Here is a 19,125-nt window from a genome sequence, read left to right as displayed (position 1 = left end):
AGGACAGGGTTGGCAGCTAAACGTTCTAAGATTTAGATGTTTCAGGCGGGATAGAGGGGGATGTAAAAGGGGTTGTGGAGTTGCGCTACTGGTTAGGGAGAATATCACAGCTGTACTATGGGAGGACACCTCAGAGGGCAGCGAGGCTATATGGGCAGAGATCAGCAATAAGAAGGGTGCAGTCACAATTTTGGGGATTTACTACAGGCCTCCCAACAACCAGCGGGAGATAGAGGAGCAGATAGGTAGACAGATTTTGGACACGAGTAAAAAAAACAGGGTTGTTGTGATGGGAGACTTCAACTTCCCCAATATTGACTGGCACTCATTTAGTGCTACGTGATTTGACGGGGCAGAGTTTAGAAGAAGCATCCAGGAGGGCTTCTTAAAACAATATGTAGGCAGTCCAACTAGGGAAGGGACTGTACTGGACCTGGTATTAGGGAATGAGCCCGGCCAAGTGGTAGAAGATTCAGTAGGGGAGCATTTCGGGAACAGTGACCACACTGTTTAAATGTAAGTTTAAATGTGCTGGTGGACAAGGAAAAGAGTGGTCCTAGGGTGAATGTGTTAAATTGGGGGAAGGCAAATGATAACAATATTAGATGGAAACTGAAGAACCTAGATTGGGGGCGGATGTTTGATGGTAAATCAACATCTGACATGTGGGAGGCTTTCAAATGTCAGTTGAAAGGAATTCAGGACCGGCATGTTCCTGTGAAGAAGAAGGATAAATACGGCAATTTTCGGGAACCTTGGATAACGAGAGATATTGTAGGCCTCGTCAAAAAGAAAAAGGAGGCATTTGTCAGGGCTAAAAGGCTGGGAACAGACGAAGCCTGCGTGGAATATAAGGAAAGTAGGAAGGAACGTAAGCAAGGAATCAGGAGGGCTAGAAGGGGTCACGAAAAGTCATTGGCAAATAGGGTTAAGGAAAATCCCAAGGCTTTTTACACGTACATGAAAAGCAAGAGGGTAGCCAGGGAAAGGGTTGGCCCACTGAAGGATAGGCAAGGGAATCTATGTGCGGAGCCAGAGGAAGTGGGCGAGGTATTAAATGAATACTTTGCATCAGTATTCACCAAAGAGAAGAAATTGGTAGATGTTGAGTCTGGAGAAGGGTGTGTAGATAGCCTGGGTCACATTGAGATCCAAAAAGACGAGGTGTTGGGTGTCTTAAAAAATAGTAAGGTAGATAAGTCCCCAGGGCCTGATTGGATCTACCCCAGAATACTGAAGGAGGCGAGAGAGGAAATTGCTGAGAGGCCTTGACAGAAATCTTTGGATCCTCACTATCTTCAGGTAATGTTCCGGACGACTGGAGAATAGCCAATGTTGCTCCTCTGTTTAAGAAGGGTAGCAAGGATAATCCAGGGAACTACAGGCCGGTGAGCCTTATTTCAGTGGTAGGGAAATTACTGCAGAGAATTCTTCGAGACAGGATATACTCCCATTTGGAAGCAAGTGGACGTATTAGTGAGAGGCAGCATGGTTTTGTGAAGGGGAGGTGGTGTCTCACTAACTTGATAGAGTTTTTCGAGGAGGTCACTCAGAAGATTGATGCAGGTAGGGCAGTGGATGTTGTGTATCTGGACTTCAGTAAGGCCTTTGACAAGGTCCCTCATGGTAGACTAGTACAACAGGTGAAGTCACACGGGATCAGGGGTGAGCTGGCAAGGTGGATACAGAACTGGCTAGGTCATAGAAGGCAGAGAGTAGCAATGGAAGGATGCTTTTCTAATTGGAGGGCTGTGACCAGTGGTGTTCCACAGGGATCAGTGCTGGGACCTTTGCTCTTTGTAGTATATATAAATGATTTGGAGGAAAATGTAACTGGTCTGATTAGTCAGTTTGCAGATGACACAAAGGTTGGTGGAATTGCGGATAGCGATGAGGACTGTCAGAGGATACAGCAGGATTTAGATTGTTTGGAGACTTGGGCGGAGAGATGGCAGATGGAGTTTAATCCGGACAAATGTGAGGTAATGCATTTTGGAAGGTCTAATACAGGTGGGGAATATACAGTGAATGGTAGAACCCTCAAGAGTATTGAAAGTCAAAGAGATCTAGGAGTACAGGTCCACAGGTCATTGAAAGGGGCAACACAGGTGGAGAAGGTAGCCAAGAAGGCATACGGCATGCTTGCCTTCATTGGCCGGGGCATTGAGTATAAGAATTGGCAAGTCATTGGATAGTCAGAGGCTTTCCCCCGGGGTAGAGGGGTCAATTACTAGGGGGCATAGGTTTAAGGTGAGAGGGGCAAGGTTTAGAGTAGATGTACGAGGCAAGTTTTGTACGCAGAGGGTAGTGTGTGCCTGGAACTCGCTGCCGGAGGAGGTGGTGGAAGCAGGGACGATAGTGACATTTAAGGGGCATCTTGACAAATACATGAATAGGATGGGAATAGAGGGATACGGACCCAGGAAGTGTAGAAGATTGTAGTTTAGTCGGGCAGCATGGACGGCACGGGCTTGGAGGGCCGAAGGGCCTGTTCCTGTGCTGTACATTTATTTTTCTTTGTTTGTTCTTTGGTGTTGTTCTGCTGGACCATTTTTCTGAGGGTGGTTTTTAGTGTCCGATTCATGCGCTCCGCGATACCACTCGACTGAGGGTGGTGTGCAATGTGGAATTTTTGGGTGATGCCAAATATCGTGAGGACGTTCTGCATGACACGTCCCGTAAAATGAGAACCTTGGTCCGATCCAAGACTGCGGGGGAGACCCCATCTTGTAAAGATGTGGTGGGTTCGGATCTCGGCTGTGGTTTTTCCAGTGTTTGTGCGGGTTGGAAATGCTCCCATCCATTTTGTACATGTGCCTATGACCACAAGTAAATATTTATAGCCATTCCTGCAAGGGGGCAATGGACCTATAAAATCAATCTGGAGGTTAGTCCAGGGGCCATTAACTGGTCGGGTGTGGCTGAGTTGGGCCTTTTTGGCATAGCTGTCGGGGTTATTCTGCACACAGATAAGACAATTTTCTTTGTAATGGCTTACATCTTCCTTCAAATCTGGCCACCAACAAAGCTGTTTGAGATGGGCTGTAGTGGGATCGATTCCCTGATGTCCATGACCGTCATGGAACAAACAAATCAATTGGTTCCTGTCCTGTTCAGGAACCACATAAAGGGTGTCCTTTAACACCACACCGTCATGCGTGGTCAGTGTATTTCTAAACCTCTCGTAGAAGACGGGATACTTTCCTTTTACAATCTCTGCGAGATTGCTGTCCTGCTTCTGGGCCTCTACTAGATCCTCTATTCTAGTCTGTGTGACCTGAACTGCACTCACTGGCACGCTTTCGGGGGGTTTCCAAAAATACCCATGTCTGGAACCTGCCTTAGCCAGTGCGTCAGCTTTTACATTTCCAGGGGGGGAGGAACGATGGTGGCTGCGGACTTTTATGATCCCAAAAGTCCTGTTCTGGGATTTTTCTAAAATATGGCGGAGTAATGGGGCTGAGGGGAGGGGTTTCCCATCTGCGGAAACAAATCATCTTGCTTCCCACAGGGGCAGGAGTTCCGTGAGGCTGTTACATACATAGAGGCTGTCCGAGTATATGTCTGCTGGGCTGGGGAAGGAATTTGGGTGCTCAACTATGTATGCAATGGCCGCAAGCTCTGCTGCCTACGCGCCTAAGTGTCCGGGTAGTTTCAACGCTATTTCCTCAAGGGCGCGTCCCTGCGCGTCCTTGACATAGATCCCGCAACCTGTTATGCGCTTCCCATCTAAGACTGTGGATGATCCATCCACATAAATCTTGATGAGCTCACACGTGTCCGTGTGCAGGGGCTCTGAGATGAATTTCCTATCTTTCTGGGGGGGGGGGGGGGGGGGTGTTTTAGCGATAAAGGATAATGTGGTGTGGAGAGATAATCTCATATTCATGGGGGGTTCCGGGGTACTGTAAAGGGGTACTGTAAATTATTGGCTAAGTAGGTGTGTGTCTTTGTCCTTTTTACTGTGATGTCCCGTCCCTGCAAGAGAAGGGTCCATCTGGCTGCTCTTATTTGGCTTACTGTACCGTCCTTGATTCGTCCATCCAGTAAAAGTTGGGTGGGGGTGTGTTCGATCAGAATTGTGATGCGGTTCAGTCTGGTAATGTATGAAAAGTACTGGGCTGCCCAGAAAACTGCGAGCAGATGCCTCTCACAGGCCGAAAATCCCTGCTCCACAGCATCTAAAAGTCTGGAGGCATAAGCTATGGGCCTTAGCTGGTCGTGCCGTTCCTGGAGGAGCATGGCTGAAAGGGTGCAGTCCGTGGTCGCTACCTCTATGGCGTAAGGGGAAAGCGGGTTAGGAACTTGTAGTGCGGGGGCGTCTATGAGTGTCTGTTTTAACGATTCCACAGCATCCGTATGCTGCAGAAGCCATTCCCAGGGGGCTCCCTTCTTTAGGAGGTCTGAGAGGGGTGCTGCCTTGCTGGCGAAACCGTCAATGTGGTTTCGGCAGTAGCCGACCAGTCCTAAAAACGACCGGAGGGCTGAAACATTCTGGGGAAGGGGCAATTTAGCGATCAAGTCAATTATTTTATGCTCGATCTCGCGTTTACTGTGCGTGATAATTGTTCCCATATATACCACTTTTTCTTCCAAAATCTGGGCCCTTTTGGGGTTGACTTTACAACCAATTGAATGTAACAATTCCAGGAGTTCGGACAGAAGCTCAATGTGCTCTTTCTTAGTGTCTGTCTGCAGTAGTAGATCGTCTACATACTGTACCAGACATTCGGGGCGAGAAAATTTTGCTAATCCATTTGCCAGCTGTCGGTGGAAAATGGAGGGGGAGTTGTGGAATCCTTGTGGCAGACATGTCCACGTGTACTGCTGTGCTTTAAAGGTGAAGGCAAATTTGTACTGGCACGCCTTTGCCAATGGAATGGACCAGAATCCATTACTGATGTCCAAAACCGTGAAGGAGCGGGAATTGAGTCCTTGCTTGAGCATGGTCTCGGGACTTGTTGCTACGGTGGGGGCTGCTGCGGGGGTGACTTTGTTGAGCTCCCGATAATCAATGGTCAGTCGCCATGATCCATCGGGCTTTCTCACTGGCCAAATCGGGGCTTTATTAGTGGAGGCTACTGATCTAAGTACGCCCTACTCTAATAAGCTCTCTATTACTTTTGAGATTTCTCCCTCTGCCTCTAGGGGAAATCCGTACTGTTTTTGGGGTTTAGGGTCAGGTCCTGTCACTTGTACGGAGCCAGTCATCCGTCCACAGTCGTGCTTGTGGGTCGCGAATGCTGCCCTGTTCTTTTGCAGGACTGCCCTAACCTGCTTGTCCGTACTAAGCGTGGTCGGGTTGAACCAAAATTCGCCTATGGCGCTAATTTTGTTCATATATTCGCCTACGTTGAGCGTGGCGGGGGCTCTAGCGGATTTTGCCATCTTCCAGACACACTGGTTGACTGGATCGAATGAAAGGTGGTGGGAATTCATGAAGTCAATTCCCAGAATGTGTTCTGCTGTGTGGGGCAGGTCTACTAAAACTACGGGGTGTTTGGTGGTGATGGTTCCGATTTGAATGGGTACAGGGGCTGTGATCTGTCCCTGCTGTGAGTGGCCTGTAAAGCCGCTGAGGGTGATAGTGGCTGTAGTGGGCCACGTGTCTTTTTGAAATAGGGTGGAGGAATTTATGGTGGTGCGGGACCCTCCTGTGTCCCAAAGAAATTCGATAGGCTGTCCCCGAATTTTCGCTGCGACTACGGGTCGTCCTGTCCTGCTCCCAAAGGGTGTCACAGACCCAACTGGGGGAGCCCGTACACAGTCAGTCCGTTCCGGTCAAGTCCATCTGATCCGAAAGGGCGCTAACGCTATGGATGGGCTCTGTCTTTTTCTTAATCAGAGTGCCTGTTTGTTGGGCTCTCTGTGGCTTTTTAGGGGCATTGCACTCTTTCGCGAAATGTCCCAAATGTCCGCAGTTGTAACACTCTAGTGACTTGGGTGGGGGACTGTTCTTTCCCTCATTTACCCAGGCGGGGTTGTGATGCTTTTACTGCCTGCATGTCTGCGGTGGCCTGCTTTTCTTCTGTGTTTTTAACTGTGGGTTTACTCTGAACGGATTGCTCCCAAACGCGAGACAATCTTTTAACTACCCACTTCTCGTTATGGGCCTCCTCTGAGGGATCATAACTAGTACAGGCTTCCTGTCCTGCATCTCTGACATGGGAGATAAGGGTGCGGGTCCATTTGGCCATGTTGTCTGGGGACAAATGAGCGCAGTCTATGTCTCCGAAGACTGCTGCGAAGTGAATCCACAGGCGTCCAGCGAACGCTGTGGGGTGCTCAGATTTCTTCTGCCTACATTTATTTAGGCCATCTACGGGGTCACCCCGGTTATACCCGATCACATCCAGGATCGCGGTATGCATTTCTGCAAGGGTGCCTCCTCCTACGTTCTGTGGGTCAGGAAGGGCTGCTGCTACCGATGGATCTAAACTTAAAACCATGAGCTTTACATGCTCTCTCTCATCCAGGCCGTACATGTTCGCCTGATGTCTAACTGTGGCAAAGAAATGGTGGGGGTCTGAGCTGGGGAGGAACGGTGTGATCTTCTCGCATGCGTCCCGTAATTGGGTCACTGTTAAGGGCGTGGAATATAGATATTCCGCATCGTCTGGTGTGGCTGTGCGGAGGGTGGTTACAGGGTTCATTGGAGCCTGAACAACCTGCTGTGTGTGTGTGTGTGGGGGGGGGGGGGGGAAAGGGGGGGTTGGGCTGCCTTTCTCCTTTGGGGCTTTCCCCTGCGCACATGTTCCCTGAACATATCTCTGCGCTGTTCCTTGTAACTCTTCCCAATCAGGGCGGTCTTCCTGGTCTAATTTTTCCCCAAAGGTTTCCTGAAATCCTTTCTGAACAGAAAGCAGTGATTGCAGCTCTGCAATCTGCTTCCGGCACTTTGCATGATTTATGGTGCTCTGTCTTTGTTCTGTGGTGGCAGCGTGGAGTGCTCTTGAGGCTGCGTTGAGATCACTACACTGTTTCTGTAGCGTCTCTACCTGTTTCTCTGTCTCTTCTCTTACCAGGACTGCACGTTGCGTGTCGTGATAGGCCTTTTCATACTGTGACTGGAAACTGCTTAAATGCGCCAGACAAGACTGGTGACCCCGTTTGGCGTCAGCCACTTTTTCATCCTTTGCTGCCAATTTCCTCCTTAACTCTAAATTCTCTTTCTCAACTTCGCTTACATCGACTTTACTCATCCGATGTATGCCCTCAACTTCTTTGTGGCGCGTCCTGACGACCTCCTCTGTGCCTTGCAATTGTGCCAAACAGGACACAGGGCTTCCCAAGCTCTTTTTGTGTATCTCGCTCACGTTCTCCCACCAAGTATGCCCTATACTTCCGGGACCTGATTCGTCGTTACCGCAGAAATCATTCCACAGGGGCCATCCTTTGCCCTTGAGAAATTTCCGGATTTCCTCCTCCCAAATGGGAAACTGTCCCACTCTACTGCTGCTGGTCGCTGCAACCGCAAATTCCTCAGGGTTCATGAGGCGCTGCATTGCCTGCATGGCCATCTCTCCTATCCGACTGCTTTGTTTAAATTGGGGACTGGTGGCTAAGGCGGTGTTGTAGATGCGGGTACGGCTTTCGCTATTTTCCGAAAATACAGACTTCCGACAGTTTTGACGCAACAAAAATCTATCAGTTTTACCTTATAGCCCTGTTCGTTACGCATGCATACACACACTTCCGAATTATGACTATTGATCAGAACTGCTTGAACGCTTGTGGTTTTCTGTTTCCAATTGGGTTTCTAATTCAAATTTCTGGGGTTCTCCCGGAGTGGTTTTCCACTTCTAGATCGGTTCCCATCAGGATGTCGCCAACATGATGCTCGTTTTATCCTTAGTTTAATTGCACTTATTCTGTCACCTTCGCTCTTGAGTCGCCAGGTATCTTTCTGATACCACCATGTGGTTCAAGTCCGAGTAATGATTAATAATCCAACACACCGCTTAGTAAGAGTTAAATCAACGCTCATTTATTATATACAGCAATTAATACTTATACATTAATTCTACTTCTAAGCTACTTCCTATAACTAACAGGCCAATACTTAACTTTGGAAATGGCCCACCAGGTCAGGGAAACAAATGGCCTTTCGAATGGGTTCTGAGCCTGCGGGATTCAAAAGCTGGTACAGGTCGATAGTCAGGAGTGTCTATCTGGTAGCGATCGTTGGAGTAAAACATACGTTCTCTTGCAGAAGGGTCTTGAAGGGTGCGGGGAGGAGAAGAAGGGTCGATTTGAACTTGGCCCCTATTCTTATAGTCCCCAGGGGCTTCCCGCCTCTCGGGGCGGACCTTGTACCTGGTTCCAAGTGATTGGACTTGGTCCCAATCACTTGGTTCGATATTCTCCAATACTGGAGCGATTCCTTGATCGGGGGGTGGTCGTTTACCTCTCTTTGTGTCAGCTCCTGCTGGCGCCGAAAGGTCTGGGTTGGCTTTGTGTGTCTATTTTGTATCAATTGTTCCCGGGGATTGCTGATTAATATGCAGATGGCTGGGGTGTTGTTATGTTCATCGCTGCAGGTATCGATTCGGTCTGGCTTCCCCAGAGACGAATACACTGTTTTACCTGCAGATATCTGTCTGAGTCCTGTTGGCTGATTTGCCATCGTTAGGACCCCATTAGGGCAGCACGGTAGCATTGTGGATAGCACAATTGCTTTACAGTGCCAGGGTCCCAGGTTCGATTCCGACTTGGGTCTCTGTCTGTGCGGAGTCTGCACATCCTCCCCGTGTGTGCGTGGGTTTCCTCCGGGTGCTCCGTTTTCCTCCCACAGTCCAAAGATGTGCAGGTTAGGTGGATTGGCCATGGTAAATTGCCCTTAGTGTCCAAAATTGCCCTTAGTGTTGGGTGGGGTTTACTGGGTTATGGGGATAGGGTGGAGGTGTTGACCTTGGGTAGGGCGCTCTTTCCAAGAGCCGGTGCAGACACGATGGGCCGAATGGCCTCCTTCTGCACTGTAAATTCTATGTAGCTTCCGTTCGCCATTTTAAATCGGGGTTTGGCAATTCTAATTGGGAGTTAGCCATTTTACATGGCTACAGGGCTTTTCACAGTAACTTCATTGAAGCCTACTTGTGACAATAAGAGATTATTAGTATTATTATTATTGCTCCTCGCCTGAGGTATGGTGATCCTCAGGTTAAATCACCACCAGTCAGATCTTACCCTCAAAGGGCCTATGGTCATCAGGGACTAGAGCGACGTAATTTACTTTAGAACTGGATCAATGTATGACATTTCCAGGATGTGACTTCCCTCAGATGACCAAATGATTGACAGCCGGGAAATTAACGACCATTGAGGAGTTACCGCTACCTGAGGCTTGGTTGGAATGTTGGTTTTAAAGGTTCATCATGAAATCTAGAGATAAAAAGCCGGGAAAGTGGACATGGGGATTATCATGAAATCATTAAAATGTAAAAGGAGGCCATTCTGCCAATCGACTCTGCAACGATATTCTGAAACAGCCCCTGTGTCCCCACCACATACCTGTAACACCACCCAACTTTCTGAACACTAAGAGTCAATTTAGCATGGACAGTCCACCTAACCCGCACACATTTGGACTGTGCGAGGAAATCACAGCACCCGGAGGAAACCCACACATACACGGAGAGAAAGTGCAAACTCCACACAGTCAGTGACCAAAGGCTGGAATTGAACCCGGATCGCTGGCTCTGTGAGGTAACCACTGTGACAACGTGCCACCGTATGAGGTCATAACACGTCATATATCAGATCAAGCATGATCTCATTGAAATACGGAGCATATTCGATGGGCTGAATGGCATACTTCTGCTCCTACCTCTTATACCCTGATATTGTGTAAATGTGTTCCTGTTCTTGGGTAAAACCCTTGTCAAACCAACACAGACACTGCATGTCATCTGCATCTGATTATCTGGCGCAGAGAAGGTAATTGTGGAATACATGTCGTACCCATAAAACTCTGCTACTCACCTGACTGAGATTTGTTCTGTATCTGTAAATCACAGGTAGTGTTCGCGAGTGGAGGGAACACTCTGCACCTCAGTCTCTGGGACAGTTTGTGAGAGCAAGATTCCTTCATTATGAGTCAATGTCTGGTACTGTATATGAGGGTGGGTTTCAGTCTCTATCAGACATTGGTACTGAATGTCAGTGTGGAAATCTTTCTGTATCTATCAATCACAATTACGGTTTGGGAAAAGTGAGATTAATACATAACATCAGCACTGCTGTAACAGACAGAGAAAGACACACAAAAAAATCAAGAAGAGACTACCAGGACACACACACAATGACAACTCAGAAAAGGTGCCGAGATAGAGAAACTGGTTATTTGGGAAAATGTGTCTTAGATTTTATCATAGATTTTTAATATAGAATTTACAGTGCAGAAGGAGGCCATTCGGCCCATCGAGTCTGCACCGGCTCTTGGAAAGAGCACCCTACCCAAGGTCAACACCTCCACCCTGTCCCCATAACCCAGTAACCTCACCCAACACTAAGAGCAATTTTGGACACTAAGTGCAATTTGTCATGGCCAATCCACCTAACCTGCACATCTTCTGCTGCACACAGAGAGGCCCTGTTTGTAAATGTATATCCTGCTGTGTAACTGAGCTCTCTGTTATGTAACTGTTCTCTCTGTCGTGGAACAGATCTTCACTGTCGTTGTGTCAAATTATTCCCTGTTGTGTAATGTGTTCCCAGTTGTGGAAATAAGATTCCGTCTGAAGCAGAACCTTTCTGCGCCGTTACTGAGACGAAATTTTAATTCCATATTTATTAAAATTTGTCACGAAAGATTAGTTTAGACCTCTGGATTCCCAGTCAAGGTTCCTGTTATGAAGACAGTTCATTCAGCATCAATATATTCAGATAATAACAAGAAAGCGCCCAACGTGGGGCTCGAACCCACGACCCTCGGATTAAGAGTCCTATGCTCGACGACTGAGCTAGCCGGGCTGCTGGTACGCTAGCTGGTAAACCTCTTCTTGAAGAGAATTGCTGCGGTGCTCATTCGGAGCCTCAGTGCTGACTCGTGGGGCCGAATGGCCTCCTTCTGAGCTGGAGATTCTACGATTCTGTGATACAAGCATGTTGATGCGGTGAAGTCCTTCTGCCATACTGCCCACTCCTGACACCATGTAGAAATGCTGGTCTCTCAATGACTGGCGACCAAGGACATGTAATAAAAAATAACTGACTTAATAATTGAGCAGCTCCACCTGGCTTGTGCTCTGACCGCGATCCGGGGAACTGCCGGAATCCCGACACGTGACCATTTTAGTTGCGTCACCAGGTCATCATGTGACCGTTCGGCCTGCACAGGTCTCCTTCTGTGCTGTAATTTCTAGATTTCATCATTTTAATTTTCTTCCAGAATTTCTAATATGTTTCCAATGTAACTGATGCTGTTACACAAACTATTTAATCAGTGGAATTGTGCATTTAGGGAGCTGAAAATTTCGAGTCTCTCAAGGCTTCTCTCCAAATCCAATGGTCATTTGCCACGAAGATTCAACCCCTCCTCACATAAACCCCAAAGCTCTGTTGATCGTTTGAATGCGATAACTTCCTGGACTGATTCCAGGCTGGTTTTAGAATGTATTCTATCGACCAAATCACTAATAAATGACACACTAGACACAGCTGCGATGGCCGAGTGGTTAAGGCGTTGGACATGCAATGCAATGGGGTTTACCCGCGCGGGTCCGAGCCCTGCTCGCAGCGACTGTGATTCGAAATGTTTGCTGACCTCCCCGCGCAAGCCGCTGACTCGAGACTGAACCGGGATGTTTGTAAATGAAAGGTATGAACCTATATCGAGTTCAGTCAGATATTTAACATTCTTTTTGGAAACTGAACGAAACAGAAAGAAGCTCGCACTCAAAACAACAATCAATAAATAATAAGGTTTCCTGCAACGTTTGGAAGGAGAAGCAGCAACGGCAGCGAATGGAAACGTGGTTTGCTTTCATTCAGGTGAACGGATTTCTGTGTAAAAAGATCGTGGCAGAAATGGAACAGATTTTGTCTCTCTATCTGTTTCGTTGTTTCTTTCCCTCTCCCTCACTCACTGTTTTTGTTCTTCTCCGGGGACTGATTGGATACACAGTGAAACTCAGCCCCGTCTCATCCCAACACTTTTGGACGAATACGTCCTGGCGATGGACGGGCCTGAATCAGTGGAAGAATCGACAAACTATTCCTTTCTTGGCTCTGTGAGAAGTTCCATTCCTGGTTGTGAGGTGGTTCTGGGATAAAGGGATTGAGAGAGAACGAGGTGACTGCAGTCTGACTCTCACTCTGGGCGTAAAACCTTCCATGTGATCTTGCCTGATCAAACATAATGGCCTCAACTGCACCGTCCTGCCCGTTCTCCAGAACCCTTCAACTCATTACCAATAAAAGTCTCTCTAAGTCCTCCTTAACTTTCTCACTGTCCCTGCATCCACCACACTCTGAGGAAGTGAATTCCACAGAATTACAACCCTTTGCGAGAAGTAGTTTTTCTTTAAATCTTTTTTAAATTTGCCTCCTCATATTCTAAGATGATGACCTCTCGTTTTAGACTGCCCCACAACAGATAACATCAGCTCCACGTCTACTATATCTACACCTTTTCGCATCTTATACACCTCACTTAGTTAACTTAGACTAGCTTAATGGTAAAAACTGGGCGGCATGGACTGGTTGGGCCGAAGGGCCTGTTTCCATGCTGTAAACTTCTATGATTCTATGAATTGCGCATAAATTCTGAGTGAGAAACAGTCTTCCTCAGTTTGAAACTCAGGATGTCGCGCAAAAATATCCGATTCAACTATTACTGCGATGGCCGCGAATCGAACCGGAATCAACGGTTTTAAATGCAGCGATGCTCACCACTGTACCACCATCGCTGCGCTTCCCCCGTTGAACACGGGGTTGAATAGAAAGAGGCAGATAATTTCCATCAGTTCATGGATGCAAAGCGAATTGAAACGTATTGATGCGAAAACTTGTGCGACGAGGTGGCCGAGTGGTTAAGGCGATGGACTGCTAATCCATTGTGCTCTGCACACGTGGGTTCGAATCCCATCCTCGTCGATTTTTCGTTCACTGTTTCTCGGAAGTTGGACTCATTTTTCCACGATGGATCTGCAATCACTGCTGTGACAAAGTTGTCAAGCCAGTTGCATCGAGTTGGGTTAGAGGAGGGACGAACGGAGGCAGACGTGTTTGGGGCTTAACCCCACATTGCCACCACGTCTTCTTCGGCTCCCCACTGTGCAGTCGAGGTTACCGGGTTCACTTCTCCCATTATTAACTTCTGCCACCTCTCGTGGATGAACGTCCTCCTGATTGTACATTGGTGGGGTGCTTCGGCTACTTGTCTGTGACAAGATCAGATATTAAAGTTCCATGAAGTAAAGGGGTTGTACCACATGGTTAAGGTGATGCACAATACTCCATTGTACTCTGCACACGTGGATTCAAATCCCATTCTTGTCTGTAACGTGTCTGTTGTATCTCTGTTTCGTCCACTTCATGAGGATATAGAAAAAGGCTGTGATTTTTAGCTTTTGTTAAAGGGCTTGGCGGGCGGTGAATAGTCGAACACTGTCCATGGTGAAGCCAAATAATAAAAAGCTGAGAAAGTTAATTTTCACTCCCTGCCCTAATTGCGCATAAATTCTGAGTTGGAAAATGTTCCTTCTCCTCAGTTTGAAACTCACGACGTCGCGCAAAAGATAAGTTCATAAAATATAGGAGCAGAATTAAGCCATTAGACCCATCGAGTCTACCCTGCCATTCTATCATGGCTGATGTATTCTTCATCTGCTACCTACAATGTTACAGATGAAGAGGGTGTTTGATCTCAGCTAGAATACGTCCTCACTATAACACATGACCTAGGAGCGGGAGGTATTTAGCCTCCTGAGCCTAACACCTTCCATGAGATCTTGGCTGATCCCATACTGGCCTCAACTCCACCCGTTCTCCATAACCCTTCCACTCAATACCAATAAAAATCTCTCTAACTCTTCCTTAAATTTATTCACTGTCCCTGCATCCACAGCACTCTGGGGTAGCGAATTCCACAGAATCACAAGCCTTTGGGAAAAGTATATTTTTCCTCAAATCTTTTTTAAATTTGAGATCTCTTATTGTAAGATTCTGACCTCGCAATTTAGAATGCCCCACAAGAGGAAGCACCAACTCCACGTTTACTTTATCCATACCGTTTGACATCTTATACACCTCAATTACAGAATTGCGCATCAATTCTGAATGAGAAACTGTTGGCCAGTCTTCCTCAGTTTGAAACTCACAATGTCGCGCAAAAACATCCGTTACAACTATTACTGCGATGGGACAAGTAGTTTTTCCTCAAATGTTTTTTAAATTTGCGATCTCTTACTCTAAGCTTAAGAACTCTGGTTTGAGAATGCCGCAAAAGAGGAAGCATTATCTCCACATATACTTGATCCTGACCGTTTTGCAGTTTATACACCTCAAGTAGATATCAGCGTAAAACGCCACAGTTACAAACTGTTTCTCTTCTTCACTTTGAAACCCACAATGTCGCGCAAAAGCTTACGATTACATTTTTACTGCGATGGCCGGCATTCAATCTCGGTTGAACTGCTTAGAAGGCAGCTATGCTCACCACTGTACCACCGCCGCTCACTGCCTGAGTCCTTTTGGTACCTGGCATTTGTTTGATAAACTGTTTGTAAAAAAGTCCAGTACGAAGTCTTACAACACCAGGTTAAAGTCCAACAGGTTTGTTTTGAATCGAAACAAACCTGTTGGACTTTAACCTGGTGTTGTAAGACTTCGTACTGTGCTCACCCCAGTCCAACGCCGGCATCTCCACATCATGTAAAAAAGTCGTACTAAGCTTCTGTTATTTTACTCCAATTTAATATGCTCCTGAATGAAAGTGTCCTTGTCGCACGGCTCCCGCTCAGCCAGAAGAATTGCCGAGTCCGCAATAAATATATTTATGCAATTGAATTCCGATGTTCTGTGTGTTCTGACATAGGACTCTTACTCCGGCCTGAGACCGAACCTTGTCCTGATCCTGTGTATTTCACCATTATTCAGTAATCTACAGTCCCTCCAGTGGATTCTGACGTTATCGGTTCGAATTCCACAAGAGTCTGCTCTTGGGCGGCACCGTGGCACAGGGGTTAGCACTGCTGCCTCACAGAGACAGGGACCCGGGTTCAATTCCGGGGTAACACAGGTCTTCGAATCGGCACTGACCCTCGGAATGAGGACTGTACCTTGGTCCAAAACCCTAACCTCCCCCTGGAACCTCACCTGAGGCAATTTAGCCGGGCCAGTCAATCTCAGGAATTGAGTCAGCGGAGGGAACTGTGACAGGAAACCAGGGTACCCAGAGAACACCCACTCAGACATGGCGAGAACGTGCAAACTCCGCACACAGTCACCCAATGCTGGAATTGAACCCGGATCCCTGGCTCTGTGATGCAGCAGTGCTAACCACTGTGCCTGGGTCCCACCCAAAAGCCGACTCCACTGGGCAGCACGCTTGCGCAGTGGTTAGCACTGTGGTCTCACGCGCTAACCACGCGTCCCAGGTTCGATCGCGGCTTTATGTCACTGTCCATGTGGAGTTTGCACATTCTCCCCGTGACTGCGTGTGTTTCGCCCCCACAACCCAAAATAAATGCGTAAGCTAGGTGGATTGGCGACGCTGAATTGCCCCTTAATTGGAAAAAGTGAATTGGGTACTCTAAATTTATTTTAAAAAGCCGACTCTGGCGGAATTCGTACCAATAACGTCAGAACGTCTCAGCAGAACACGAAATACAAGTCCTACACTGTATTACTTGCTCCATAGAGCCACGGATCATATATGTTTTATTATTGTTTATTATGTAAATAATTTAGTTGCTAATTTCATCTGGCCCCAGGAGTATCCATAACACAGTTTGTAAATTGAACTTTGATTGTGTCATTTTTTGACCCGATTAACCCACCCTTTTACTAATGTTTCAATTTTCTATTTACTATTGTTTACTAAAGTTTCTACGGAAAACAAATGGTAGCTGGATAGATTAAATTAGATGATGAGAATATTTTATGAATTTTATTTGAGGACTGTCCCCTCATTTTCTGTCCTGACCTGCGATATCTAATTCAATAATTCACCACTGTGATAGCCAGGAACTGAACCTGTGGCAAATGTTCGGACAGACACCACTTTACCATAATCCTTCACCAGGCTATGTCACCCCCTCTGTATTTATAAAACGAATACACAAGCAATGAACCGGGATAATGGATTAAATCAGAGATTAGATTGTTTTGCAACAATATGGCTGGAATGGGAGCCTTACATTTTCTGACAGACCGGGATGAGCAGGTTCGCTCAGTCAGAAAGCAGATGTCTGGGGCTTTAATAATGATTAATTGGTATTTTACAATAATGTTAACCGCTAAAAGCCATGTTGGGCGGCACTGTACCACATTGACTGGCACTGTTCCTGCACAGTGCCAGGGACCTGGGCTCGATTCCCTGACTGTGCCGGGTCTGCACGTTCTCCCCGTGTCTGCGTGGGGTTCCTCTGGCTGCTTCGGTTTCCTCCCAAAAGATGTACTTGTTAGGCAAATTGGACATTCTGAATTCCCCTCAGTTATCCCGAACAGGCGCCGGAGTGTGACGACTAGGGGATTTTCACAGCATCATCACGGAATCGGAATTACGACACTGATAAAGATGATTATTAAGTTGATGTTTTTTCAATGCAATTCAAACGGGTTATGAATACATCGTTGCCTTGTTGCACAACTCGCTTTCAGCCACTTTTCCTTTTTTGAAATTTAGAGTACCCAATTATATTTTTTTATATTAAGGGTCAATTCAGCATGTCCAATCCACCTACCCTGCACCACTTTAGGTTGTGAAAATTCCACGCAGACGGGATCCCAGAGCCGGGATCGAACCTGGGATCTCGGCGCCCTGAGGCAACAGAACTAACCCACTGCGCCACTGTGCTGCCCTTTTCTTTAGTGCCACAAGCATGCCTACATTAGCACTGTTATAATGTTAGTGCGAATAACCACTAGTCGCCACACTCCAGCGCCTGTTCGGGTTCACTAAAGGACAATTCTGAATGTCCAATTCACCTAAAAGCACATATTTCTGGGCTTGTGGGATGGAACCTGAGCACCCGGAGGAAACCCACGCAAACACGGAGAGAACGTGCAGACTCCGCACAGACAGTGACCCAGCGGGGAATCAAATCTGGGACCCTGGCGCTGTGGAGCAACAGTGCTAACCACTGGGCTCCTGCCGCTCATTGTTGTTTCTTACAAGACCTTGGTCGCCAGTCTTTGAGGAATTAGCTGATCTCCATGGTGTCAGGAGTGGGATGTACGGCACAAGGACTTCCCCACATGACTCACTTGTGTCTGACCACCACATTGCGTACAGTTAGGTGCAGTTCGTGCAGGAGTGGCGTATTTACTGTGGTGTCTCTGACAAGTCAATAAAGATACAAGTTGTCACATTACTAAACTTAGCGGGTTCCGATGGCAGCCAGAAGTTTGGGTGGTTTGTTTTTCAAATGGAGGCGGAGGAAGTGGACCCCAGAAGTAATTGAAATAAAGCAAGAAAATATTTGCCGTCCGGTGAAGAATATAAAACTCAACAGACACGTGTTTCACTTGACAAACCAAAGAACAGATGAAAAAATACAATCATGTTTGGCAATCTCGAAAATTTTAGGGAGAAATGTGCATGTGAAACCTTTACCAATGAGTTGGGGATTGAATATTCTGCTGGGGCCACAGCCACCTGCTCCACAGGCCGCTGCCACGAGAGCAGGATTTAAAACTATTAAAAAAATAACAGCTGCATGTGAAATAACAATCAAAAAGCAACAACGATGATAAGCGGTGACATAAGCTTTCACCCCCGTGAACAAACAAACAGGTAATTCAGCTCATTCCTGAGGAGAAAGGAATTCCCTCCACAGGATTTTATTAAATCGATTGAGACAAAGCATTTTGTTCTAGTTGGCAGCATCAATACTTTATCCGGGTGAAACATATATTGTGGATTAGTTCGGAGCCAAACAAAGTACGACGAGTAAAGAGAATTGAATGCACAAAATAACAAGGAAATACATTCTGAGAAAAGCCCTGCAATGTTTGGAAGGAAAGGCGGAACTTTGAGCTGACGAGGAAAAACCTCAGCAAGGTGGACTGGATTTCGGTACAAAGCAACCGCGGCAAGACTTGAATTTGCAACCTTCTGACATCATCGAAGTCAGACGCCTTATCCATTCGGCCGCGCGGCCAACGGCTGCAACGCTTTTTCAGTTTTCATGATCCGCTGTCACCCAGATCGCAGAAAATACAAGGGGAGCTCCAGCTGCCAAACTTGGTCATTTTCCATGTCGATAATATTCTTCACTCCGTGAGCCGTGAAGGGTTTTGAGGCATCATCCATAAATGTGGATGCTCACTGACATGTGTTACTATCCTCTGCCCGAGAACAAGTCAAAATTAAAACTGGATGAACTGTTATAAGGATCAATGAGTAAACGCTGGGAACTCCGAGCATCATCAGTTCATCAACCAGAAACACCCACAGAATGATTTAATATATGTTTCTCATGTAAACCTCAAGATACGAAAATTGCTCATGGTGAACTTGGAGATTTATTTCCAAATTTAAACCAGTGATTGAGAGGAACGATCATATTTGTCAAATACTTATTTTTTATTTTTTTTAAATAATATTTTATTGAAAATTTTTGGTCAACCAACACAGTACATTGTGCATCCTTTACACAACATTGTAACAATACAGATAATAATGACCTTTTTTAATTTAAACAAAAACAACAACAAATAAATAAATATTAAATAACAAGAAAAAAAAAACTAGCCCTAATTGGCAACTGCCTTGTCTCAGGCCACACCCCCCCCCATCCCCCCCCCCCATCCCTCCCCCCCCCCCCCCCACCCCCCAAGTCCTGGGCCGCTGCTGCTGCCTTCTTTGTTCTCCCCCATCTATCTTTCCGCAAGATATTCGACGAACGGTTGCCACCGCCTAGTAAACCCTTGAGCCGACCCCCTTTGCACGAACTTAAT

At 46.7% G+C, this 19,125-nt stretch overlaps 3 non-coding genes across 3 annotated transcripts; 2 read left to right on the top strand and 1 right to left on the bottom strand.

Moving 5' to 3' along the window:
* Positions 1–10,899: 10,899 nt before the first annotated feature.
* Positions 10,900–10,971, bottom strand: trnak-cuu (transfer RNA lysine (anticodon CUU)). Its single transcript has one exon. It is a non-coding gene; the product is annotated as a tRNA-Lys (tRNA).
* Positions 10,972–11,657: 686 nt separating this feature from the next.
* Positions 11,658–11,739, top strand: trnaa-ugc (transfer RNA alanine (anticodon UGC)). Its single transcript has one exon. It is a non-coding gene; the product is annotated as a tRNA-Ala (tRNA).
* Positions 11,740–13,013: 1,274 nt separating this feature from the next.
* On the top strand, positions 13,014–13,095 carry trnas-gcu (transfer RNA serine (anticodon GCU)). The gene has a single exon. It is a non-coding gene; the product is annotated as a tRNA-Ser (tRNA).
* The last annotated feature ends 6,030 nt before the right edge of the window (positions 13,096–19,125 follow it).

The sequence above is a fragment of the Scyliorhinus torazame genome, chromosome 24 (assembly GCF_047496885.1).
Source record: "Scyliorhinus torazame isolate Kashiwa2021f chromosome 24, sScyTor2.1, whole genome shotgun sequence".
Taxonomy (NCBI): Eukaryota; Metazoa; Chordata; class Chondrichthyes; order Carcharhiniformes; family Scyliorhinidae; genus Scyliorhinus; species Scyliorhinus torazame.
This window is presented reverse-complemented; position numbering and strand designations above follow the sequence as displayed.